Source organism: Schistocerca piceifrons, chromosome 3 (genome assembly GCF_021461385.2).
Source record: "Schistocerca piceifrons isolate TAMUIC-IGC-003096 chromosome 3, iqSchPice1.1, whole genome shotgun sequence".
Classification (NCBI taxonomy): domain Eukaryota; kingdom Metazoa; phylum Arthropoda; class Insecta; order Orthoptera; family Acrididae; genus Schistocerca; species Schistocerca piceifrons.
This window is the reverse complement of record NC_060140.1, coordinates 919400683-919428262: the sequence shown is the minus strand read 5'-3', so window position 1 is coordinate 919428262 and position 27580 is coordinate 919400683. Positions and strand designations below refer to the sequence as shown.

General features: G+C 40.2%; 1 long non-coding RNA gene and 1 other non-coding gene across 2 annotated transcripts in view; both read left to right on the top strand.

Annotated features, from left to right (window-relative positions):
* LOC124789751 overlaps positions 1–27580 on the top strand; it is a 470212-nt gene that overhangs the window by 23886 nt on the left and 418746 nt on the right. The window lies entirely within an intron of this gene.
* Positions 27324–27399, top strand: Trnar-gcg. Its single transcript has one exon. It is a non-coding gene; the product is annotated as a tRNA-Arg (tRNA).

Genomic DNA, 27580 nt, shown 5'->3' with positions numbered 1-27580 from the left:
ATTTCGCGACGTAGAAGTGATAAATTATTTCATGTCATATTACTGCAAGGTTGGTTAGTTGGTTGATTTGTAGTAGGGGACCAAAAACAGCGAGGTCATCGGTCACGTAGCATTAGGGAAAGGTGGAGAAGGAAGTCGACCACGCCCTTACAAAGGAACCATCCCGGTATTTGCCTGAAGCGATTTAGGGAAATCACGGAAAACTTAATCGGGATGGCCGGACGCTTGTTTGAACCGTCGCTCTCCCGAATTCGAGTCCAGCCTGCTAACCTCTGCTCCACCTCGCTCGGTATTTGTAAGATGTTATCTATCATTTTCGAAGCAATCGTTTTTCTATGGTACAATCCAAAACGGTTTTAGCGTTGAAAGGTCATGCTGTGGGCGGCATTTGATGAACAAGTGTTCCTGTGGTGTCCAGTTATTATCTGGAAGACACTATCTGTCCTCGGAAGCCGTATGGATTTTCGAAGCCTCAGCGACGAAACATGCTTCTAAACAGTCTACCTTGGAGATGGATTTTCTTTTTAAAACATTCTGTAGCTAGTGAGAGGCACTATGAATAATAGATGTAAAGTAATAGTTCATTTCAAGAAGCAAGTAACATTTCTTCTCCACATATCCCATCGTCATCCCCACTCCCTACCTAACCAGCAAAGTAAGATCAGAGGCTAGCGACTCTTCGACGAGGGGGTTATTAGACACCGAAGATATTGGGAAAGGATGGATAAAAGAATCGACCGGGTGTTATTAAAGAAAAGAGTCCCCGAACCAAGGCAAACCTTACTCTGTATAACTAAAGGCGATCTGAACTTCTTACTAACTGCATGCCAGCCCCGAGACTTCATAATTATACTCCATATTTCGGTATCGTGCCTTCTGTGTTTATCTTGTAAACTCGCTTTTGTTCGTTTCTTATAGCAGAGAAATCTTCCGCCGTTTAATACATTTAAATGTTAAAGAAAATAGCGAGTTTAGAGAGAACATGGCGTCACTGGAATCTTTCAACGAGATATAGTCTGCACCTACATTCTTCATTTGACCCCTGAATACTGTATTCTGTAAATTGCTTAGTCCAGTGGAAAGCATTTCTGGTACGTGTTTAGGGTCTTCGATGGTGTAGTAAATCGTTATTTTACAAAGTTTCAGCATTAATTGCTACGTATTTCTAGAGGAAAATAATCTAAAACACACGTGACAAATATCGCATGGTATGTAATGTTACGAAGCATCGTCATAGAAAATAAGAGCCACGTGTCTGCTAAATGTACATGGGAATACGCGAGGCCACGACAGTAAATCGGTTATAGCAACGGTGATGCTCCTATTGTGACGTGCCGCTTCCAGGAGGTTTTAAGGGGTCCATAGGCCCTTACTATAACTTTGCACTTGGCACAGGTCGATAGAACGAACAATCGATTGCGACGTGTTGAGAGAGCGAGTTTCGAGATGCGCCAGTGTGGTTGGCGGGTTTTTGTGTGTGAAGGCCATTGTTGAAATACAGGGCTTTAACGGAGAAGGGTGTCGCCCTCGCCGTGGTTAGACCCCTGTGTAATAGATTAATACCGGGAAAGTGAAGAAGTATCATTACGAAAGCGATCAGTGACGTTACTAGTGCCGATATTTGGTTTCGCGTCTACCGTGCCGGCCTAACCTTGGATTGCAGTGTTGGATGCAGTGATGGATTAGCGAGCGACGATAATGGAAAATGAAGAAAGCCTGTGCTGAGATTAGCCGTAATTAGATATGTATGACGAAGGCAGTGGCTATCTCCTTTTTGTGTTTTGAGAAGAATATAAGTTCGTAATTAGCAAAACTGTGTTGGTGTTCCTCATTACCAGGCATTCAGTATTATAGTATTGAGCAGAACGAACTGGAAAGTAACAACTTCCGTAACAGTAACCAGCCCCATTAGGTTCACGGTCATGTTAATAATAAATATTGGGCTGCTATTCGATCACCACAGGTCGGGATAAAAACGGAGGTGTTACAAGGTTCAGTGAGGAATTTGTGCTACCTTTGCGCTCTCTAGGAGAACCGTTGCTTCAGTTAAAGTCATGTGTTACATAATGAACGTGATAATTTCATACAGATCAGTTGTAAATATTTTAATTTGGTGTATTTCCTGTGGAAGCTTCAGTATTTCATTTACGCTGGTAGTGCTCGATAGATAAATCAGAGTTTTACGAATGCAAACGAAGGCATTATGGTACAGACCACGTGAGCGGATGCGTCGTAGTAGTAAGATGTTTCCGTAAGCTGTATTTTCTTCTGCTATCAGCTTGTCATTCAAACAAAAGGGCTTGTCTTCAGAATTTTTTAATATTGCACCAGTTCGTATATTATAGGATATTATAAACCTTAAACATAAAACTTTCATATAGTCGACTACGAATGTCGCCCTATGCGAAACTACAACTTGTTTACATTTTTATTCCTTTTTTTTTCAAATATGGTGACGTGTTTAGAAGAACAGTACAGAGGAATTTAGATGGCAATTCGATATCATGGCATACCAAGCACAGTTTGAAGGCTCACATAATTATCAGATTCCTGTCAGAGTAAACAGTGGCATATGAATGCGAAACTTTGTTTCTTCTGCATCAGGGTCTCTAATTATCCCATTCTTATAGAAACGGCATTCTGGCTAAGGCAGTCATCGACCGATCACTAACCTATCACATATCTGGAGTTGTTATGCTGTGATTAGAGACGTGATTAAAATTTACGTAGCATTAAAGCTTCCATTAATACAGACTGTGTCATCTAATTTATTAACATCAAATATTTTGGTAACAACTGAACACGGTTTCAGAGAAGTGCTAATATGCACAGCGATGACTATTTTGGTTTGTTGTAAATTTCATTATAAAAGCACTCTGATTCCTTTTAAAACGTTCGTAACTTGTCGAAGAAACAAGCTGACTTTAATATCTTTCTAGATAAATAAAGTTACTCCCTTTATCGTTAAGTTAAATACGTACTTCGAGTTAGGTAAATAGCTGAAGAAAATTGGTTCACTAATGCAGCCTTTCTGGCCCTTCTCTGCAGAATATTGCTTATATGTGAGTTCCTATTCACAATACATGTAGTCCATCTGCTCTCTAGTTTCTGTTTATGTAAAGCTCTAAGCTTCTGAATATGTATCTTTTTGATTTAAGCTTGTATGTCACGTGAAAATGTGAGCACAGCTACCTTATTTAAGGTCAGAAACAGATAATTGTAATTTTTTAAATAACCGTCATTCCCAAAATAACTTAGTACTGTATTCTAACGTTCTATCTTTGTAGTTTTACGTGAATAGACAGTTGTTATTAGATCTCTTGCTTGTCGGCATGCCCTAGTAATTTATCTCTCTTTCTCTGTCTCTCCTTCTCTCACCCATTCTCTCTTTTTTTCTTTCTATCGCTTCCATTTTCTGATTTTCGCGACCAAAATGCGACTCGCAAGCCATATCCTGATTTGTTTCATGCGTGGACGCATTTTTTAAATTATTAGTTCTATTACCACTCAGCTCTTTATGAACAAAAACACTGAGGATATGTATAGACTTCGCTTGTTACACTCACGCTTGTCGGAGTCGCCTTGTGACTTTATCTAGTAGTTGTAGACAGCAGAGCATCTTTTGTCTTCTATCTTTTCCGCTGTTTCTTTGTACCGTTCGCTAGTGAATGTCTGTTTCTGTAATTTTCCGGAAGTCGCTTTGTTGCGCATCTGTATTTAACCATCTTTTGACAGCAGATGATACGAGGTTTCTCAATATAATACTCGTTGGTGCAGCATTCAATATGCATGTGTTCACAGCGCTTAATTTAATAGTCTTTCTATTGCTGTGTAGTTCTGGGAAATGTTTTGTACAGTCCATATTGTGCATACATGCTTCTTATGCACAACATCTGATTGACCGCACGGATTGTGCAACAGAAAGAAGTTATGATCTTTCAGGTCTTATGTTAATTTAAATATCCCTAAGCTGTTTTGATAAAACGTTTAGGATTATGAACAAAGACAGAAACCTAGGATAGATTACTAGTCTAGGAAACCAACTTTCGCATCATGCAATCTCTAATCCCTAAACAGAAATGATACATAAAATATTATGGTTAATAGGAAATCGGGAATACCTTCTCAGTCTTCTGCTAAATAATTGACCGCGAACTCACTTTCTACTTGTTAAGCCACTGTCTGGTGACAACTGAATGTCGCAACCACAGATAAAAAGACGTTTATAACGACATTTCTGATTCATATAAAGACGAAACGTAAAATGATGAGATGAAATGTTTACAAGGAACGTAATAGTTTTTTTAGTTTACTTACTTTGAGATTCAAGGGGCAAACTGTGATAATAGACTAGAGAAGATAAACTTCTTTGCCAAGATCGCTAGTAATATCTCTTACCGTTATTTTAAGAAATGTGAAGTAACCTGTCTTTAGAGATCCGAAGGGATAACACTAACTACTGAAACCGGTTACCAAGAAACAAGATTATTATTAGAGATCTTGGCAAAGAAGTTTGTCTTCTCTAATCTAAGGTAATACTGTTTTACATAACTTAGAAATTATTAAATTTAGCGAAAAAATAAAAATATAGATTTTAATGAATGTGAACATAATTACACTTGATGAAAGATGAGAAATAAAATTGAGTGTATTACGGTAATCTAAGATTTGATTAACAAAAACTTAATGGTACAGCAGAAGAAAAGGAAACTGCGTCTGGTTTTTTAAAACCCTGTAAACACTCTATCTCGTCATTTTACGTTATCTCCTGCAACTGTATCACTAATGTATCTGTAACCAGCACATCATCTTATCTATGGCTGCGACATTTAGTTGTCACCTGACTGCGGCCTGAGAAGGCGAATACCGATTCGTGATCAAGCAAAAAATATTTTGTAGCACGTCGGGGAAGTGGTCCCTGTTTCATATTACTGTCATGTTCTGCCAAGCACCGACAGAAAATTTAGTTAATATTATCGTTATATTAATTATCCGCCTATGTGCAAGATTATTTTCAAAAATAATCAGAGCAATAACAAGGATTACTTGTATTAAGATAGTTCACGGCTAAATTTGAAAGAACACAATCTTTAGCTAGTTAAATTATCTTTTTGGTGATGATGGTAAACCAAAGTCTTCAGCTTCATAAAGACATGTGATGGATAATTGGATAGCGGCAGCTACTCTTTTGACATGTCATCTTCAGTGTAATTAAATTTTGATTGCAGATTTTACCAGTAAATGGAGCTGTTTACAGGCCTTAGGAACGACATAACTATTTTACAGTTTCACGTAATGCATCGACAACTTATGTTCAGGTTTCATTTAACTTGTGCATTAGTTTTAAACCAGGGAACCCATGCGAAACTTTCGTACTGTTATAGTTTAACAGTGACGCTATCAGGAATACGTGTAGTAGTTGGGGTAATGGTAGTCGTGGGAATGAAGAGAAACAATCATCTGTAAAACCGAACCAAACGACGTGATATAATAATCATGAATTTATGATATAGTGTTGTATATTCATTTGTATTGGGAATGTGTGTGTCGGCCTGTCATTAGGGCCACATTACCTATAACTCTACTCCGACAAACGTGTTCAGTTATACTAAGCACTTTAGGCCGTCGTAGCAGTCAATAGGTAAATCACAGTTGTAACTTCCCAACAGTAAAAAATATGTATATCATTCACATTCAGTGTAACCTCCCAACAGTTTATTATTCAGTAACCTGGCAATAATAAAGTGACTAACCTCTCAATAAAAAATGTGACTCATATATAACCTTTCAATAATTAACTGACTGTGAATTTAAACTGGTAAATTCTGGACGTCAGCAGTGCTCAATCATGGCCCTGAAAGATCACTCTGAACAAATTGAAAATTCTTACCTCAATGAAGTCGCCGGGTAACGCGTATATATCTGCTCCTATAAGAAATTTTTATGGCACAGCCCAGTGCAATGCTGGCCGCTAGATTTGTCATGTATAGAAAGAAACAACTGATTTTTCTTTACGATAATCGGGATGACCATGGATTGCAGAAATTAGTAAATTCTTTAAATTCAGATCAATGATTGTCAAAAAGTTAATTTTATAAGAAAGATTATTTAGAAGATTTTTTTAAAGATTTACATGGGACTTGATATAACAATGGTACAAATTTAGTTTAACAAACTACATATGCGCGCGGCTGATTTTATCTTATACTGCATCGCTCAAGCCCCGGCATCTCTCCCCACGACTGGCTCAGCCAACTCCACACACACGACTGCTAGCTACTACTTACTCTTACTGACACTGCTCTTACCGCAGCCAACACTGCCCTCTGGTCTGAGATTCTCTTACAGCTTACAAATCGCAGGCAGTGCGTGAGCAATCCATCGAGATTACATCTGCTCGAGTGCGCTAGCAACAAATTCCAATAAATTCCTTAGTCAAGGACCTCTTACACAGTCCAGAGCGACAATGACAAATATGTTTGTCGTTTCGGAAAGTACATTTGTTTATAAATGTCATCTTGTACGATGGGCAGAGATAATGAAGTATCGCCATGGTAACGGTTATTATCAACGATAACGCTGTATACAAATTATCCTGTTATTAATCACTTAAAAACAAAATGGTATTTGTAATAAGTTAGTGTGAAAAGAGGGTCTGTTATTCGTGATTAATAAGTTAGTTTCGTAAAATGCAGGTGTGAAGCTGGGAATGCATGATGCCCTTTTTCCTGAGATACCTGAAAGTCTCGTTTTTATGATATATTTTTGTTGACTTGAAAAATAATATAGATGATATTTATAATCTTCATCTGAGCAGAACTGCGCCAAAATAATTTTCACCTTACCACGTTGTATCATTCGAGTACAGAACGGCAAATTTAACTTTCATCAGTATTCCTAGACAATGATACGCATTTAAATACCTTCGCTGCACTTTGTACATCCGGAGTGCACCACTGGTTGCGTGTACAGAGATAAAGAGACAGTGGTACGAAGGGAGGAGTGCAGTGTGGGGTGAGGTGGTTGAACAAAAGACAGTCGTTTCGGAGCCGCCGCGACACGCGCGTCGGGTCGGCCGTGTTTATTGGGTGTCGCGATCCAATTTGTCCCCTATCGGGCAGCGTGTCCGTCTGGAAGCGCATCTATCTGTCTGTCCTGCAGGACTGCGAGCCGAACCGTCAGGCGACGTTAAGGAGAAAGCCCTCCGTTCGGACGTCCGTAATTTACTCGCTGCGCACGGCCTGAACTTGCTCAGGTGTCGTGTTGTCACAGTACTGCTTAGTATTCGCTCAGGACGAATTCGTGTGGGAGTTACATGTTGTGTGTCGAACTCCTGTTATATTAGTATTATATATATATATATATATATATATATATATATATATATATAGGGCTATCCACAAAGTACAGTACGTTTTGGAATTAAAAATAAATAAAGTATTGGAAATTTTTTTTATTATATACAGATAAAAGCTACACTTAAATACTACTTTTCTACATAGTTGCCATTTAAATTAAGGCACTTATCGTAGCGATGGACGAGCTTGGAAAGTCCTTCGTCGTAAAATTCGGCGGCGTGCACCTTCAACCACGTGGTTACCTCTTCTTTTGGGACAGAAAAGGTGTGATTTTTGTGGATTTCCTGGAAATAGGCACTACAATAAACTCTCAAAGGTATTGCCAAACTCTGCACTACCTCAGAAGAGCAATACAAAACGAGCGCAGGCGAAAGTTGGGCTCAAAGATCTTGCTGAATCACGACAACGCCCGGGCCCACACGGCAAATGCCACTCGTGAAGTTCTGGAATCTTTTAAGTGGGAGTTGTTTCCTCATCCGCCGTACAGTCCCGACCTGGCACCGAGCGACATCCACTTATTCCCAGCAATGAAGAAGTGGTTGGCTATGCAGCGTTTTGATGACGACGCACAGCTTCAAGAAGAGGTAACCACGTGGTTGAAGGCGCAGGCGCCCGAATTTTACGACGAAGGAATTTCCAAGCTCGTCCATCTACATCTACATCTACATCTATACTCCGCGAGCCACCTTACGGTGTGTGGCGGAGTGTACTTATTGTACCACTATCTGATCCCCCCTTCCCTGTTCCATTCACGAATTGTGCGTGGAAAGAACGACTGCTTGTAAGTCTCCGTATTTGCTCTAATTTCTCGGATCTTTTCGTTGTGATCATTACGCGAGATATATGTGGGCGGTAGTAATATGTTGCCCATCTCTTCCCGGAATGTGCTCTCTCGTAATTTCGATAATAAACCTCTCCGTATTGCGTAACGCCTTTCTTGAAGTGTCCGCCACTGGAGCTTGTTCAGCATCTCCGTAACGCTCTCGCGCTGACTAAATGTCCCCATGACGAATCGCGCTGCTTTTCGCTGGATCATGTCTATCTCTTCTATTAATCCAACCTGGTAAGGGTCCCATACTGATGAGCAATACTAAAGAATCGGACGAACAAGCGTTTTGTAAGCTACTTCTTTCGTCGATGAGTCACATTTTCTTAGAATTCTTCCTATGAATCTCAACCTGGCGCCTGCTTTTCCCACTATTTGTTTTATGTGATCATTCCACTTCAGATCGCTCCGGATAGTAACTCCTAAGTATTTTGCGGTCGTTACCGCTTCCAATGATTTACCACCTATGGCATAATCGTACTGGAATGGATTTCTGCCCCTATGTATGCGCATTATATTACATTTATCTACGTTTAGGGAAAGCTGCCAGCTGTCGCACCATGCATTAATCCTCTGCAGGTCCTCCTGGAGTACGTACGAGTCTTCTGATGTTGCTACTTTCTTGTAGACAACCGTGTCATCTGCAAATAGCCTCACGGAGCTACCGATGTTGTCAACTAAGTCATTTATGTATATTGTAAACAATAAAGGTCCTATCACGCTTCCCTGCGGTACTCCCGAAATTACCTCTACATCTGCAGATTTTGAACCGTTAAGAATGACATGTTGTGTTCTTTCTTCTAGGAAATCCTGAATCCAATCACAAACCTGGTCCGATATTCCGTAAGCTCGTATTTTTTTCACTAAACGTAAGTGCGGAACCGTATCAAATGCCTTCCTGAAGTCCAGGAATATGGCATCAATCTGCTCGCCAGTGTCTACGGCACTGTGAATTTCTTGGGCAAATAGGGCGAGCTGAGTTTCACATGATCTCTGTTTGCGGAATCCATGTTGGTTATGATGAAGGAGATTTGTATTATCTAAGAACGTCATAATACGAGAACACAAAACATGTTCCATTATTCTACAACAGATTGACGTAAGCGAAATAGGCCTATAATTATTCGCATGTGATTTATGACCCTTCTTGAAAATGGGAACGACCTGCGCTTTCTTCCAGTCGCTAGGTACTTTACGTTCTTCCAGCGATCTACGATAAAAAGCTGATAGAAAGGGGGCAAGTTCTTTAGCATAATCACTGTAGAATCTTAAGGGTATCTCGTCTGGTCCGGATGCTTTTCCGCTACTAAGTGATAGCAGTTGTTTTTCAATTCCGATATCGTTTATTTCAATATTTTCCATTTTGGCGTCCGTGCGACGGTTGAAGTCAGGGACCGTGTTACGATTTTCCGCAGTGAAACAGTTTCGGAACACTGAATTCAGTATTTCTGCCTTTCTTCGGTCGTCCTCTGTTTCGGTGCCATCGTGGTCAACGAGTGACTGAATAGGGGATTTAGATCCGCTTACCGATTTTACATATGACCAAAACTTTTTAGGGTTCTTGTTTAGATTGTTTGCCAATGTTTTATGTTCGAATTCGTTGAATGCTTCTCTCATTGCTCTCTTTACGCTCTTTTTCGCTTCGTTCAGCTTTTCCTTATCAGCTATGATTCGACTACTCTTAAACCTATGATGAAGCTTTCTTTGTTTCCGTAGTACCTTTCGTACATGATTGTTATACCACGGTGGATCTTTCCCCTCGCTTTGGACCTTAGTCGGTACGAACTTATCTAAGGCGTACTGGACGATGTTTCTGAATTTTTTCCATTTTTGTTCCACATCCTCTTCCTCAGAAATGAACGTTTGATGGTGGTCACTCAGATATTCTGCGATTTGTGCCCTATCACTCTTGTTAAGCAAATATATTTTCCTTCCTTTCTTGGCATTTCTTATTACACTTGTAGTCATTGACGCAACCACTGACTTATGATCACTGATACCCTCTTCTACATTCACGGAGTCGAAAAGTTCCGGTCTATTTGTTGCTATGAGGTCTAAAACGTTAGCTTCACGAGTTGGTTCTCTAACTATCTGCTCGAAGTAATTCTCGGACAAGGCAGTCAGGATAATGTCACAAGAGTGCAAGAGTGCAAATAAAGACTTTGGCAAATCTGTATATACCTCACCCTCTTCCCTGTCCCTGTATACTCGTATGAGACGTAAAATATCTGTTAATGAAACTGTATTTATTTGGATTAAAGGTAAAGGATGTTGTGAATATGTTAAGTTTGTTGGTGATTGTACTTTATATTTCCACAAATAAAGTGATTTGTAGCGTAGCCCTGTAATTTGTAGCGTAGCTTAGAACCTGTAAGCGTACATCACGAATCTGTAGGCATAGAGTTGGTAACAGCATGTCACGTCAGCTCACTGAGCGCGTGACCTTTGACCCCGCCGATAAGGCGGCTCAAGGCCATCTTGGCGGCGCGCCAGCCGCAGCTCAGGCTCCGACAAGCAGCTACGATAAGCGCCTTAATTTAAATGGCAACTATGTAGAAAAGTAATATTTAAGTGTGGCTTTGATATGTATATAATAAAAAAATTTCCAATACTTTATTTATTTTTAATTCCAAAACGGAATGTACTTTGTGGATAGCCCTCGTATATACAGTAAAACTTCGTTAACACGAATCCGAAGGGACCGAAAAATCAGGAGTTCGTGTTAAAAAAATTTTTGTTAAGTGAAAAACACAGATTTTAATGAGTATACATGTACAGCAGTACAGTAATGTGTAATACACTACACTATCAATCACATTATTGTAGGCTTATAAGACTATAAAGTGATTGTAAAATCCAAGTACTCACAAATTATGTACGTTACTTTCTTGGGAAAAATTCGGTCATGGTTCACTGACGTTCATGAGAACGATAATTTTTGTAATTTGACAACCAATTGTATTGATAGATTCCGTATACCCAGCAATGACGTCGGATGTTGAAGAGAACCGTCCTAAACAGTCCAAGGCTGTAAACATCTCCTGACGGGTAGGTGGAATGGTATCTGTATTCTCTATCTCTTTACTTTCTTCTGATGGCCCTTCTTGCACTTCGTTTACAGCTTTTGGCACATCCGATTCCTCAGAAGCACATGCGGTAACCTCGTCGTCTACACTAATGAATTCTTCTAAACTAATCCCAGGGTTCGCAACGTCCTGCAGAACTCTCCATTCATCACGTGAAGTGGCAGCTTCTAACTCGTGGACATATTCAGTGTTGCTACGTCTCCAAGCTCTGTTAAAGCACTTCCCTATATGATGTGGCGATACTGAGTTCCAGGCTGCTGCGATGGCTTCTTTTGCGGCAAGAAGATTCCAATTTAGGGTTGCACTATTGTTTTCAGCAGCACGAATTGCAGCTCTTACAAGTCGTCTATGATTAGCTCTCTTTATGAGAGAGATTATGCCTTGGTTCAAAGGCTGAAGGCGGCTTGTAGCGTTGGGTGGAAAAAACTGAACCTTTTTGTTGGATAGGTTCAGATCATAAACTTATGGGCGGTACATCTGTCCAATGTAAGAAGAACATATCTATTTTGAGCAACCGTTCGACTGTTGAAACGAAGAAACCACTTGCGAAATGATGTACCATCGATCCAAGCTTTCTTGTGGTGAGAGTAGATGCAAGGTAAAGTGTCCATATTTATGTTTTTAAAACAACGTGGTTTCTCGGATCTACCGATAACCCAGGGACGAAACTTCTCACTGCCGTCAGCATTACAGCACAGTACAACAGTCACAGGTTGTTTGCTTCGTGCTCCACCGTGACACTTATCACCTTCTATCCCCAGGGTGTGATTTGGAAAAAGATTGTAGAAAAATTCGGTTTCATCCATGTTAACACATCACACGAGGCATACTTTTCCCTCACTCGGTTGAATTCATGCAACCAGCTGTTCGCACTTTCTTCATCAACTTTATTTGCTTCACCACAAATTTGTACAGATGAAATTGAATGTCTCTTTTGGAACCGATACAACCAACCAGCAGAACAACGTAAGTCTTCGATGCCTATGTCTTCAGCAGTATCATTTGCTTTTGATTGAATCACAGGGCCAGTTAAAGGTATGTTAGATGCACGCATATGATTGAACCATTCTAGCAGTAATGTCTCGATGTCTGGCGGTACGAAGTCGTTTGGATTTGTTTCCAGAACCTGATGCCGCAGCATTAATAATGTTTTCTCGGTTCTTAATAATCGTAGATAAAGTAGATTTAGGTATTCCAAACTGCTCTGCAATTGCTGTTTTCTTGGTACCACGGTCCACTTCATCTAGAATCTTAAGCTTTAACTGTACATTTAGAGCTGTCTGTTTCCTCTTTGCCATTTTCGCGTGCTACGGTACCGATTGTAACTGTAGTTTTTAATCAGTATTCAAACTCGATACGGCTACGACTAACAGAACACCTGTCAAATCTGGCACTGAGTACAATCCTAAATGCTGCTGCACACATTATTGAATGTCTTACAGTGTACAGCATACGCTGATTGTTGAGGTGATAATCGCGGCTACCGACCTACAATAAGTTAAAAGCGATTCAACAATAAGTATAATTAGCTTTGTAGCTACATTTCCTACGCTCATTTAGGAAAAAAAATTACCCTTTAGAATACTCTAAGCTCGGAAGTTTGTGTTACAGTGAAATTTAATTACACTAGGAACTGAAACGGAGTTCGTAATTCGCCTTAACCGAAATTCGTGTTAACCGATAAAACATACCACAAGAACTAATGTATTCCTGGCTGGACCACTATTTTTTTTTTTTTTTTGCGTTAACTGCGAGTTCGTCTTATGCGAGTTCGCGCTAACGAGGTTATACTGTATATGAAAAATTTTAACTCAAACAGCATTTTTCCAAAAATAACATTATTATATTACGTATCTATTTAATTATCAGCTTAAAGCTTCTCAGTAATTTGTGTGTTTGCCTTCCACCTTTATAACAATTCAGTTTACTTTGGCATACGTTTGATTGTTACTAGGCCAACATTTTGAATTTCTTCAACAGCGTGCCACACTACTGTAAGCTCTATGAGTTGCGCCTTCGTTGTAATGATGGATTTTTTTTTTCCTTTTTTCAGTGTTTGCTTCACAATGGCCTACACATTCTCGATTGCTTTCACGTGTGGCTCCCTGGACATGAAATTTATACATCGTTTTCGGTTGAAAATTGTATGCTTCGTTTGCTAGTATGACCCTTGTGGAGCTCCACCGTGCCTGATCCACCACTACAAAACTCCTTAAATTGAGCAGAACATTTGTTTGTTCCAGAATTTGTTATACTGACTTTAATATATTTATGTGCCACGCACAGAAATGAGGCACCAGATCATAACGAAAGTTCTGTTCTTCATGGTTTGAACCGCTGAATATGTATAAAATGCTGCACCCGTATTACTGGCAACTCCCTTCACATACGGAAAACATGGACTGACGTGGAAAACTGACCTTTTAATACTAATAATAAAATGATGTGTTAAAGAGAACACCACGATTTCAAGTTCTAGATGACTGTATGGGCAGATACTAAGATCTGTTTTTTAATTAAGTGTCCTCAAGGAAATGTATACTTGTTTCAGAATTTTTTTTATTTCAGAGAATCTTATAAAAGCTCACCTTGCTCCAGTTATCTCCATAATTATTTTTTACACCATTAGCTCAATCGAGTACCATTCTTAGCTTCTTAGCTACCGCAAGTCTAAATTGATATTATTTTCTTGCACGGTGTTCCGGAAGGCCTGCAGAAACGAGTTCGCTGCGAACAGTAGAAGCACAAATACAGGGTGTTTCAAAAATGACCGGTATATTTGAAACGGTAATAAAAACTAAACGAGCAGCGATAGAAATACACCGTTTGTTGCAATATGCTTGGGACAACAGTACATTTTCAGGCAGACAAACTTTCGAAATTACAGTAGTTACAATTTTCAACAACAGATGGCGCTGCGGTCTGGGAAACTCTATAGTACGATATTTTCCACATATCCACCATGCGTAGCAATAATATGGCGTAGTCTCTGAATGAAATTACCCGAAACCTTTGACAACGTGTCTGGCGGAATGGCTTCACAGCAGATGAGATGTACTGCTTCAGCTGTTCAATTGTTTCTGGATTCTGGCGGCACACCTGGTCTTTCAAGTGTCCCCACAGAAAGAAGTCACAGGGGTTCATGTCTGGCGAATAGGGAGGCCAATCCACGCCGCCTCCTGTATGTTTCGGATAGCCTAAAGCAATCACACGATCATCGAAATATTCATTCAGGAAATTAAAGACGTCGGCCGTGCGATGTGGCCGGGCACCATCTTGCATAAACCACGAGGTGTTCGCAGTGTCGTCTAAGGCAGTTTGTACCGCCACAAATTCACGAAGAATGTCCAGATAGCGTGATGCAGTAATCGTTTCGGATCTGAAAAATGGGCCAATGATTCCTTTGGAAGAAATGGCGGCCCAGACCAGTACTTTCTGAGGATGCAGGGACGATGGAACTGCAACATGGGGCTTTTCGGTTCCCCATATGCGCCAGTTCTGTTTATTGACGAAGCCGTCCAGGTAAAAATAAGCTTCGTCAGTAAACCAAATGCTGCCCACATGCATATCGCCGTCATCAATCCTGTGCACTATATCGTTAGCGAATGTCTCTCGTGCAGCAATGGTAGCGGCGCTGAGGGGTTGCCGCGTTTGAATTTTGTATGGATAGAGGTGTAAACTCTGGCGCATGAGACGATACGTGGACGTTGGCGTCATTTGGACCGCAGCTGCAACACGGCGAACGGAAACCAGAGGCCGCTGTTGGATCACCTGCTGCACTAGCTGCGCGTTGCCCTCTGTGGTTGCCGTACGCGGTCGTCCTACCTTTCCAGCACGTTCATCCGTCACGTTCCCAGTCCGTTGAAATTTTTCAAACAGATCCTTTATTGTATCGCTTTTCGGTCCTTTGGTTACATTAAACCTCCATTGAAAACTTCGTCTTGTTGCAACAACACTGTGTTCTAGGGGGTGGAATTCCAACACCAGAAAAATCGTCTGTTCTAAGGAATAAACCATGTTGTCCACAGCACACTTGCACGTTGTGAACAGCACACGCTTACAGCAGAAAGACGACGTACAGAATGGCGCACCCACAGACTGCGTTGTCTTCTATATCTTTCACATCACTTGCAGCGCCATCTGTTGTTGAAAATTGTAACTACTGTAATTTCGAAAGTTTGTCCGCCTGAAAATGTACTGTTGTCCCAAGCATATTGCAGCAAACGGTATATTTCTATCGCTGCTCGTTTAGTTTTTATTGCCGTTTCAAATATACCGGTCATTTTTGAAACACCCTGTATGTACTCTATAATCATCCAAGAGTTTCTTTAAATACTGAATTGTAGTGCCTTTTTCCTTTTCGAGTTTGGACAAGTTTACAGCAATTATATGGTGCAGTTGGCTATTGATAGTTGTGTCCATTAACTAATACCTGACCTACATTTACAAATTTTTGTAAAATTTATACTCATAGCTCTTCGTCCCTGTCAATCCTGTTTTTCTTTTATGCAGATTTGTGCCTGAGAAAGTTTTGCAGGTGAACAGCCACTATGGCATGGACTCAAAAAATAAAGGAAATCAAAATAGTCCCTAAAATGATAATAAATGAATTGTAGTGTGACTAGGGCCTCCCGTCGGGTAGACAGTTCGCCGGGTGCCAGTCTTCCGATTTGACACCACTTCGGCGACTTGCGCGTCGATATGGATGAAATGATAATGATTAAGACAACAGAATACCCGGTCCCTGAGCGGAGAAAATCTCCGACCCAGCCGGGAATCGAACCCGAGCCCGTAGGATTGACATTCTGTCGCGCTGACCACTCAGATACCGGGGACGGACTCTAAAACGGTCATTCCATGTATAAAATACATAGAAATTCACTTCAAGCTGTTGTTCAAACGTGCTTCATTCGTACGCATTCCGTGTAGCAGAACGTGTGTAAGGCAGTGTGTTTATATTGTATTGTATTGAAAGAAAGTAATAATTACCAAAATTTTAGCTTTGGATTTCATAATTTTCATTCCTCTCTCGTTCCGCTCCGCCAAAACTCTTCACTATACAGTGAAACTCAATTGGAACTTTCGAATTTATTCTGCTCACATCTGTATTTTAAAAAGCTAATGGAAATTTTATGTTCTAGTGCTGTGCTTCTTTCAAACTATGGTAGGGTGATCATAGGCCAAAGAGTTCTTTCAAATCAGATGAGAATAAAGAAAAGGTGCAACAGCCAAACATTAAATGATTCTGGTTAGAAGCCGTTTAAATATAGCTTTGATATATATATATATATATATATATATATATATATATATATATATATATATATATATATAAATTTTTAATTTTCGAAACAGTCAAAGAACTAAAAATGGGATTCAATTTCTGCCACCTCTTTGTTGTGGTTGTGGTCTTCAGTATGGAGATTTATTTGATGCAGTTTTCCACGCAAGTATATCCTGAAAAGGCTTCTTCATCTACACAAACTGTGACCTACAATCAATTTGAACCTGCTTACTACTCAAGCTTTAACCTCCTCAACAATTTTTCCTCCCTCATTTCCCTCAAGAAGCAAATTGATTATTCCTTTATGCCTCAGGACGTTTAGTATCAAACGACCCTTTATTTTAGTCAATTTGTGCCGTATTTCTTTACTTCTGTGATTCTGTTTGGTATTTTTCAGTAATTATCGGATTTATTTACCTAATCTTCACGAGTTTTCTTCCTGTTTGTAGTCCACGTGAAACTTTTTAATATACTTTTTTAGTTAAATCGAAATAACTGAGAAGGTGAAGCTTCTGCGCTTTTATTTAAATTGCTTAATGCAACTGAACCTTCTAAAACTGCTGAGTGAAACTGAACGCATTGTCGCTTTGTTTGTCTGTATCATTTCAACGCTGACCTATAGAATTTTCCCTGACAAATACAGCTCAAAGTTATTTTGTTCATTTATGACCTACAATATACGAAGATAACGCAATCTGAGTATAAATTAATACAAAAGAATGGCCCTGAATTAGAAGAAATTACGCATACATTTCGTAAGTCACTTACGTCACAGAAAATCATGACAAGAACTACAGCAAGTATACAGCCAGCTAAATGAAAAGATTCTAACTACTGTAGGCTCTAACTACTAATAGGCATGTGGTTAGCAAAGGAGAGATTTTTCTGCAGAGCAAACAACGTATTTAGCAGATTTTACGTTAATCAAGTGACATGTAGTTTCAAAAATTATATAATCGTCCGTGACATCCAGTTCCAAAAGTTATATAATCGTCAATAATTCCATTACCCACATTTTACAATCCATGTCCAACCAATATTAAATCTCCGTGACGGACACACGTCCAGACCGTCCGCTCACGCTCAACACTGAAAACCTCCATCACTGCTAACTATTAACATCAAACTGCGAGTCCGACCAGCCACAGAGTCTCTTATAGAGGGCGCACAACGCCGTCAGTGATATTAATGCAGTCTACAGCGCTGCCAACAAACAAACATATAAACAGGCTACTTACACACGTTTCACTTCTGCGGAAGGCAACATTTTAGAATAGACCAATAACACTTGACGTTATAAAATTTCTATTGTTCTGAAACATTTTTGTTACTATTCCAGTCTGCATTTTATATACTCTCTACCACGGCCATAGTCAGTTATTATACTGCCCAGACAGCTAAACTCGCACTGGCCAAGTGCGACAAGACTCGCGCACTTTGGGATCTGTACAAACTAATTTTGTATACAGACAGTTCAAGCATCCTGGGAAACGAGAATCCCGACGATTTTCCCCTTTTATCGATATCGATACTGGCAACATTTCGGTTCCGGGAATTCCAAGACCGTATCAAAATCTCTACGTAGTTCCTGAGACTAGCCAGAGGATACAAAAAGAAGCGAGCAGGGAATTCCATATATACTAGAAATAGGAGATTTGATAAAATATTTTTATTTACTCACTAAACAGGAGTACATATTACATTTCAAGTTTGCATGCAATAATATTTTTCTCTTCCGCTTCTGACAGATGATGAATGCGATGTAAATTTTAATGGCAGAAATATGTTTTTTACGGAAGTTACTACAGTTTAAAAAATTTTGGGATCTGTTCCTTTCCTTGCAGTGTGAAACCTTACTTCTTGCCAAATTTCATGACCCTAGGTCAACAACAAGTATCCTATAGTTTTTGATGAGTGAATTTGCAAGCATAAAAATATGTGATATAAATGGTCGTATCTTTTGATTATATAGAGCTAGAAGTTGGAATTACTTACATCACCAAGGAACTGTAGACGTTAGTATGGGACAAATTTCTACTTGATGCGTTTACCCGTTTCGGAAAGAAATGATTCTTAACAGTCCGACTGAAAGACAGAGTGATACTGTAAGTGTTCCGTTTCTACCCGTTGATGTAAGGAATCCTAAAAACGGTAAATTTTTGTTGGAGCACAGATCTGTCAGTTCAGTTTCTCAGCCATCGGAATCCGTGATTTTTTCCAATAACCTATCGCTTCTTGCGCAACGAGAGTCGTACACTGATGCCCATTTAATTAATCCGCAAATTGTAAAATAAAACCATTGACGTTTGTTTGACAGATGGTAATCTACTTCCAATTATTTAATGCAAGTAATACCCGAGCAAATATACTATCTCCCATAAAAAGAGCTAAAAATGGGAACATCGTTCTCGATACGATTGGTACCTTCCTCCCTGTGAGAGTGAAAGACTTCTGTTATAGTCGGGATTGTGTTAGAACATATCACGTTACCCTACCAATGTTCTCTGTGCAATTGGAAAGCATTCTGTTAACGATACTGAAGTAATCAACTTGGTTACGTTATCTAATAACTGAACTTATCGTGCAGAAGTAATGTTTCGAAAAGTTGATGCACTTTTCTAGATTTTCTGAGTTTAGAGGCACTGACGCCTTCTTTTCCCTCATCCTAGTGAGCCCGAATTTCACACAGCCAATTTTTACACGGAGTGGAAACAGACCAGGTGTAGCCCAATAATCGTGGGTTGCAACTTAAATAGTGCCAACTATTTATTCACAACCGATACAAAAGAGTTACATGTTTGCCCTGTTACTGTCCGTCCTTCAAAGTAGTCACCAGCGTCGTGTAGAACCCGCTGCTGTCGATGTGGAAAGCGTAGTATACCTTTAGCAGAGCCTGTTCTGTTGGTGGTGCGAATGGAGCGGTCTGCTGCCTGTCGAATCTCTTGAACCGTTCTGAAGCGAATACCACGGAGTGGTTCCTTCATCTTCAGAATCAAATCAATATCACAAGGACTTTTTTCGCAAAGCTGGTCGCAGGCGATGCTCCAGAGCCCCAGTATGGTCAACCTTCTGGTGATTCTCGTGGACGATTGTGAAGGTGTTATCCTAACGCATTAGGTTCCTCCGTGGAAGACCGTCAATGCACAGTATTATTAATCGTCTTTGGAGCATCACCTGCGACCAGTTTTCCGAAAGAAGCGGCGACACTTTCTATGTAATCCACTCATCATTTTGCACAACGCGCGAGCGCATACAGCGCAAGCTGTGGCTGCTCAGTTCGGTCGATTTGACTGAGACGTATTGTACCATTCACCATACTCCCCGGACTTAAGTCCTTGTGACTTTGATTTGATTCCGAAGATGAAGGAACCACTTCGTGGCATTCTCTTCGGAACTCCAGAGATTCGACAGGCATTAGACAGCTCCATTCGCACCATCAACAGAGCCGGCTCTGGTAACGGTATACTACGCCTTACACATCACTGGCAACAGGTTTTAAACGACACTGGTGACTGCTTTGAAGGACAGTAACAGGTGCAAACATGTAACTATTTGTAACAGTTGAGAATAAATAGTTGCCACTATTTAAGTTCCAACCCTCGTATTATGGGACAATATAAGAAGTGTTTCATAAGAGCCACACTAGTCCACCATGGATTTACAACGGCGCTCATATATGTGTTGAGAGTTATTGTGAAAACAGTACACCGAAGTCACTGACTCCTGTTTGTCACCGAGCGAGGTGGCGCAGTGGTTAGCACACTGTTGTGCAGGTGTGGTTAAATTTAACAGAGCTAAACTTCTAACTGTTGTTATTTATAGATCCCCAGACTCCGATTTCACAACATTTTTGCTAAAGCTAGAGGAGGTTCTTGGTTCACTTTATAGGAAATACAAAAAGTTAGTTACATGTGGTGACTTCAATATTAATTGTATAAGTGATTGTGTAAGAGGATGCTGGTAGACCTCTTTAATTCATATAATCTTACGCAAACCGTATTCTTTCCAACGAGAGTGCAAGGGAACAGTAGAACAACCATAGACAACATTTTTGTTCATTCCTCATTACTAGAAGGGCATTCTGTTAGCAAAAAGGTGAATGGCCTTTCAGATCATGATGCACAAATTTTAACTCTAAAAGATTTTTGTGCTGCAACACGTGTTAAATATAGTCATCAGCTGTTCAGGAAAGCTGGTCCAGTTGCTGTAGAGACCTTTGTAAACCTTATAAAGGAACAAGAGTGGCAAGATGTTTATAGCGCTGATACAGTAGACGATAAATAAATGCGTTTCTCAAGACTTTTCTCATGCTCTTTGAAAGTTGCTTTCCGTTAGAACGTTTAAACAGGGTACTAGCACGAACAGGCAGCCTGGGTGGCTGACTAGAGGGATAAGAATATCTTGTAGAACAATGTGGCTATTATATCAATACGTTAGAAACAGTCAAAATCTAAATGCAGCAGCCCATTACAAACAGTATTGTAAGGTGCTTAAAAATGTTATTAGGAAGGCAAAAAGTATGTGGTATGTAGATAGAATAGTTAAGTCACAGGATAAAATTAAAACCATGTGGTCAGTCGTAAAGGAAGTTGCTGGTCTGCAGAGTCAGGTCGAGGATATAGAATCAGTGCGTAGTGGGAATGTCCGTGTTACTGATCAGTCGCATATATGTACAGTATTTAATAATCACTTTCTGAATATAGCAGGTGAACTAAATAGAAACCTAGTCCCATCAGGGAGTCATATAGCGCTCTTTGAAAAAATGTTCCGAGACTGTTACCTGAAATGCTCCTCCATGATACTGACAAGAGGGAGATTGAGTTAATAATTAAATCACTAAAGACCAAGAACTCTCATGGATATGACGGGGTATCTAGCAGAATACTGAAGTATTGTTCTATGTATGTCAGCCCAGTTCTCAGCCATATCTGTAACTTTTCCTTTAGGAGTGGTCGGTTTCCTGACCGATTAAAGTACTCGGTAGTGAAGCCACTTTATAAAAAGGGAGACATTGATAATGTTGACAATTTTAGACCCATTTCTATGCCATCGGTGTTTGCTAAAGTTATCGAGAAGGTTGTATATACAAGGTTACTGGAGCATTTAAATTCACATAATTTGCTGTCAAATGTTCAGTTTGGTTTTAGAAATGGTTTAACAACTGAAAATGCTATATTCTCCTTTCTCTGTGAGGTTTTGGACGGATTAAATAAAAGGTTGCGAACGCTAGGTGTTTTCTTTGATTTAACGAAGGCTTTTGACTGTGTTGACCACAAAATATTACTGCAGAAGTCGGACCATTATGGAGTAAAGGGAGTAGCTTACAACTGGTTCGCCTCTTACTTTAAGAACAGAAAGCAGAGGGTAATTCTCCGCAATATTGAGAGTGGTAATGATGTTCAGTCCCAATGGGGCACTGTTAAGTGGGGCATTCCCCAAGGGTCGGTGCTGGGGCCACTGCTGTTTCTTATTTATATAAATGATATGCCTTCTAGTATTACAGGTAATTCAAAAATATTTCTGTTTGCTGATGACACCAGCTTGATAGTGAAGGATCTTGGGTGTAATATTGAAACAGTAACAAATAATGTAGTTCATTAAATAAGTTCGTGGCTTGTGGAAAATAATTTGATGCTAAATCACAGTAAGACTTAGTTTTTACAGTTTCTAACTCACAATTCAACAAGAACCGATATTTTGATCAGACAGAATAGGCATATTATAAGCGAGACAGAACAGTTCAAGTTCCTAGGGGTTCGGATAGATAGTAAGCTGTTGTGGAAAGCCCATGTCCAGGGTCTTGTTCAGAAGCTAAATGCTGCTTTATTTACCATTAGAACAGTATCTGAAATAAGTGACATTTCAACACGAAAAGTAGTCTACTTCGCATATTTTCATACGCTTATGACGTATGGTATTATTTTTTGGGGTAATTCTTCTGATTCAAAAAGGGTATTTTTGGCTCAAAAACGGGCTGTTCGAGCTTTATGTGGTGTAAGTTCGAGAACCTCTTGTCGACCCTTATGCAAAAATCTGAGAATTCTGACATTGCCCTCACAGTATATATTTTCTTTAATGTCGTTTGTTGTTAGCAATATTAGCCTATTCCCAAGAGTTAGCAGCTTTCACTCAGTTAATACTAGGCAGAAATCAAATCTGCATGTAGTATGCACTTCCTTGACTCTTGTGCAGAAAGGAGTGCAGTATTCTGCTGCTTCCATTTTCAATAAGCTACCACAAGAACTCAAAAATCTTAGCAGTAGCCCAAACTCTTTTAAGTCTAAACTGAAGAGTTTCCTCATGGCTCACTCCTTCTATTCTGTCGAGGAGCTCCTGGAAGAGCTAAAAAATTAAGCAAATTCCACATTGTTGATTTTCTTCATTTAAACTTACGACTTGTCACCTGAATATGTTTTTTATATTTAATTTTATCTGTTTCTAATATCGTGTTATAATTTCATGTATTGACTCGTTCCATGACCATGGAGACTTCTCCTTAATTTGGTCCCACGGAACAATAGATAAATAAATAAATAAATAAATAAACTGGGCTCGCATTCGGGAGGAGGAGGAGGAGGAGGAGATTAGTGTTTAACGTCCCGTCGACAACGAGGTCATTAGAGACGGAGCGCAAGCTCGGGTGAGGGAAGGATGGGGAAGGAAATCGGCCGTGCTCTCTCAAAGGAACCATCCCGGCATTTGCCAGAAACGGTTTAGAGAAATCACGGAAAACCTAAATCAGGATGGCCGGAGACGGGATTGAACCGTCGTCCTCCCGAATGCGCATTCGGGAGGACGACGGTTCAATCCCGCGTCCGGCCATCCTGATTGAGGTTTTCCGTGATTTCCCTAAATCGCTCCAGGAAAATGCCGGGATGGTCCTTTAACAGGGCATGGCCGACTTCCTTCCCTAATCCGATGAGACCAATGATCTCGCTGTATGGTCTCTTCCCCCAAACAACCCAAAATCCTGTTTGTCATCCCACCTAGATTTCCGAAATATGTAAAGAGGTGGAAAATGCAATTGGATACACCTTCCACAACCTTCCCTTCATCAATGAACAATCTCTTACACAGCCATTACTAACTGAACAAATGCTCTCCTGCTAATAATATTCACTTCTGATTACTTGTTGTAGAACAACAAGGAAAAAGCTGTCTACCAAACCCGCGATGATCCTTCGTCACACGAACACAAATAATTTATTTTTTTGACAAAGCTTTTAAACCTTAACTGGATAAATTTATTTATTTCCAATCAACGACTTAAACAGTGTGTGGCAGTAAGTCCTGTAGTCCATCCGTGTGGCATTTTGCTGATTGAAGAACTGGTTCTTTATTTCTGTTGCTTCAGAGTTCAGTATTGCATTGCTGGTTCTTTTATTGGCCAACGAAACTGTCATATCCAGACAATCTGATGTTTTTATGAAAGCAACACATAATACTGACAACTTTTGGTTTTTCTGCCAAGTGTAACTTTTATTATGCATCTTTTTTTTTGTGTAGCATGTCAGTCATTGCTCCAAGCGTGTATGAGATTTCTAGGTCAGTGAATGGTTGATTTTCGTCAGTTAATTTAGTTTAAATTACTGAAATTATGTACGTTATTGCTTACGTACTTATTCTGTGTAACTAATTCTCTTATACATATTTGTCTTTTGCTAGTTCCGTACATCTGTTTCTTATCCATAGCCTATCACATTACTTGGTCTGTTTAAAAATCGGCAATGGCTTTTTGTGTTGTGGGAGTACGTAAGGCTTAAGGGACCTTTGCAGCCACGTAACATGACTGCTTTAGGACTCAATTTATTAGTCACCGGCGATTCTAAATGGAGTTCAGAGAACAGCATACTCATCCACTAAAGAACGACGAAATGTCCCGCTCTCAGTTTGTTAGAAAAAGTAGAAATTTACAACAGATAGAAGCGAGAGCCTCGAAGAGTTGTCAGTAGACAGGGAATGCTACTATGCTTTGTTTTCCACGTACTACATTAATCGTTTAATGACTCCATTACGTTCTTTATACTACCCTTGGTTGTTATCTCGTGTAGGTCGCATTAGGCATACGCTTTATTCTGTTCGTGTTACCCTTCTTCGTGGCTGCCTCCCCTCCGTTTTTCTAATGTATTTAATTAGCTGTCTGATCATATTAACTGTCTGGCACAAACGTCTGTGTCGTATCGCGAGTTATGAGAGACCCTATGGCGACTGTGTCACTCGTGTTAGTACTCTCCTTGCTCCATTCCGACAGCATAGAAATAGGTCGCTAATTATTTACTCAAATGTGACTTTAAGTTCCTTCCCTTCCTTTTTCTTTACTTATTTTATTATTTTATGTAATTTTGTTATTTCCTTAAAACTGATACTCGGGTAAGTTGTTACTGTTATCTAAAGTTACAGGCACAGTTTTTCAGCATCACATATTGCCTCTCACTAACTTTCTCTTTAACAGTTTTAAAAATCATTTCATTTGCTTTTGTAAAGTATTTCACTTAAATACTGTAGCAAAATATAACATATTTCAGTTCCAGACTAGATTTTTATCTAATTCTACATGTTTTTTAAATGCACATACATAATTTACAAGTATGTATTACATTAGTTAGCTGTGAAGAGTGTTTCTCCGGTTCTGCGGCCGTTTTTGCTCTGGAACATATTTGTTCGACGATGCCAGTTTGGATTAATCATTTTAGGCGATTTTAAGGCTTCCTCTCTTGAAATCAGGTATGTTTCGGTTTATTTCTAACCTCATGCTTCCTAATAGACAGCATATCGTGTTTCAAATCATGTGCTATACTCTATAATTTACAAAATAATAAGGGAAAGAACTATTTATTTAGACTGGTGACGGTAAAAAACCTTACTCTTTCTGAAGAGTTATGAATACAGTACATTTATTATTAAGAGAGTTACAGCAACGTATCAAAACTTTTAAAGAAAACTTTTTATTTTTATAATGTATCTATATATTTTTAATTTTTTAATTTTTTGTTTTTATTTATTTTTATCGATTTACTTTTTCCTGTCGTATGTCTGACGTATTTAAACAAATACTGATGTATTTAAACAAATATTTAAACAAATTAATTTTGGAGCTATGCTGCACAACATAGTTAAAGCGTCACTTCTTCGAAACTCCGAAAGTGTCTTCCATTACGACGCAAAAGTCTGAAATTTGGTTCAAAGGTGCCTAAAACTTCCTCAGTAATGGCGGAAAAGCGTAGAGCAATGCGACTTTATCTTCGGGCGCGGCAACTCGTCAAACACCACGGTTTCGTCACGCGCAGAAAAAGGCCACAGATCAGAAGTTTATGTGAGCTGTAGGGCGGGCTAATGACGTTACATTTGCACATAGTTTCACGAAAATTCTGCCTAACGACGCCGAGGACGTGTTATATTATGAGAATGTCATCACACCGCCTCTTGGCCACGTTTTATCTTTCTTTTGACGTTTCTGAGATAGAGGTGAGAACCGCGGCACCTAGCGTTGAAATCATGCAGTTTTCTAATGGGGGGGCCAATAAAATCGCTTAAGACACACTGTTACTCAGAATAGACACGAAAATACCTCAAGTGAAGGCACAAAAGCGCGCCAGTGAAACCATCCATTCCCTTGGAGCGTTGATTCCCGTAATTTTCGCGGTCAAAAACGGCAGTTCGCAGCGGTATGCGCAACGGGACGACGTTCCCGATAACGTTAGGCAACTCTGGTATCCTACGAGAGTTTCACTCCTACTTTAAGGACATCTGGGGCTGCAATCGCAATGAACGTCATCTAACCCCTAAGGAGTGTACTGCAACTACAATTTTTGCTCTGGTATACATAAGGACCGTTCAGAACCATTCGCCGACGTTTGAACGTGTTTCGAAGCAGCAAAGAGTCTTCACACTTTTCAGTCCTCCTGTTTTGAGCCCTGTAACATAAACATGTGCGCAATTAAAACAGCAAACGGTCCATCTACGACCAACCACCCCCTTCCCCCCTCCTCTCCCTCACAGCTCGGCAACACCCACGGTGCCACCCAAAAACCTTTGGGGAGCACGTTAAAAATGTGCCTGTCGGAAACATCGACATCAATTCACCCCTGCAGCTGCTCAAGTGCCTGCCGGTTAGGCAGCTCCTTCGACAACCCTTAGGTGGGGTTTGCCTACCTTCAGGCGGCAGAGCAGCCGGGAGGCTGAATTGGTGTCGAAGTTTCTGACAGAGAATGTATGAAACTTCCTGGCAGATTAAAACTGTGTGCCCGACCGAGACTCGAACTCGGGACCTTTTGCCTTTCGCGGGCAAGTGCTCTACCAACTGAGCTACCGAAGCACGACTCACGCCCGGTACTCACAGCTTTACTTCTGCCAGTACCTCGTCTCCTACCTTCCAAACTTTACAGAAGTAGGAGAGCTTCTGTAAAGTTTGGAAGGTAGGAGACGAGGTACTGGCAGAAGTAAAGCTGTGAGTACCGGGCGTGAGTCGTGCTTCGGTAGCTCAGTTGGTAGAGCACTTGCCCGCGAAAGGCAAAAGGTCCCGAGTTCGAGTCTCGGTCGGGCACACAGTTTTAATCTGCCAGGAAGTTTCATATCAGCGCACACTCCGCTGCAGAGTGAAAATCTCATTCTGGAAACATCCCCCAGGCTGTGGCTAAGCCATGTCTCCGCAATATCCTTTCTTTCAGGAGTGCTAGTTCTGCAAGTTCGCAGGAGAGCTTCTGTAAAGTTTGGAAGGTAGGAGACGAGGTACTGGCAGAAGTAAAGCTGTGAGTACCGGGCGTGAGTCGTGCTTCGGTAGCTCAGTTGGTAGAGCACTTGCCCGCGAAAAGCAAAAGGTCCCGAGTTCGAGTCTCGGTCGGGCACACAGTTTTAATCTGCCAGGAAGTTTCATATCAGCGCACACTCCGCTGCAGAGTGAAAATCTCATTCTAGAGAATGTATGGTTTCATTGACGCTCTTTATGCCACCCCTCGAAGCCTTCTCTTGTCAACTGAGTGGCGGTGTGCGGAAATGTTATCCACAGCCACCCATCAGAAAACCGCGT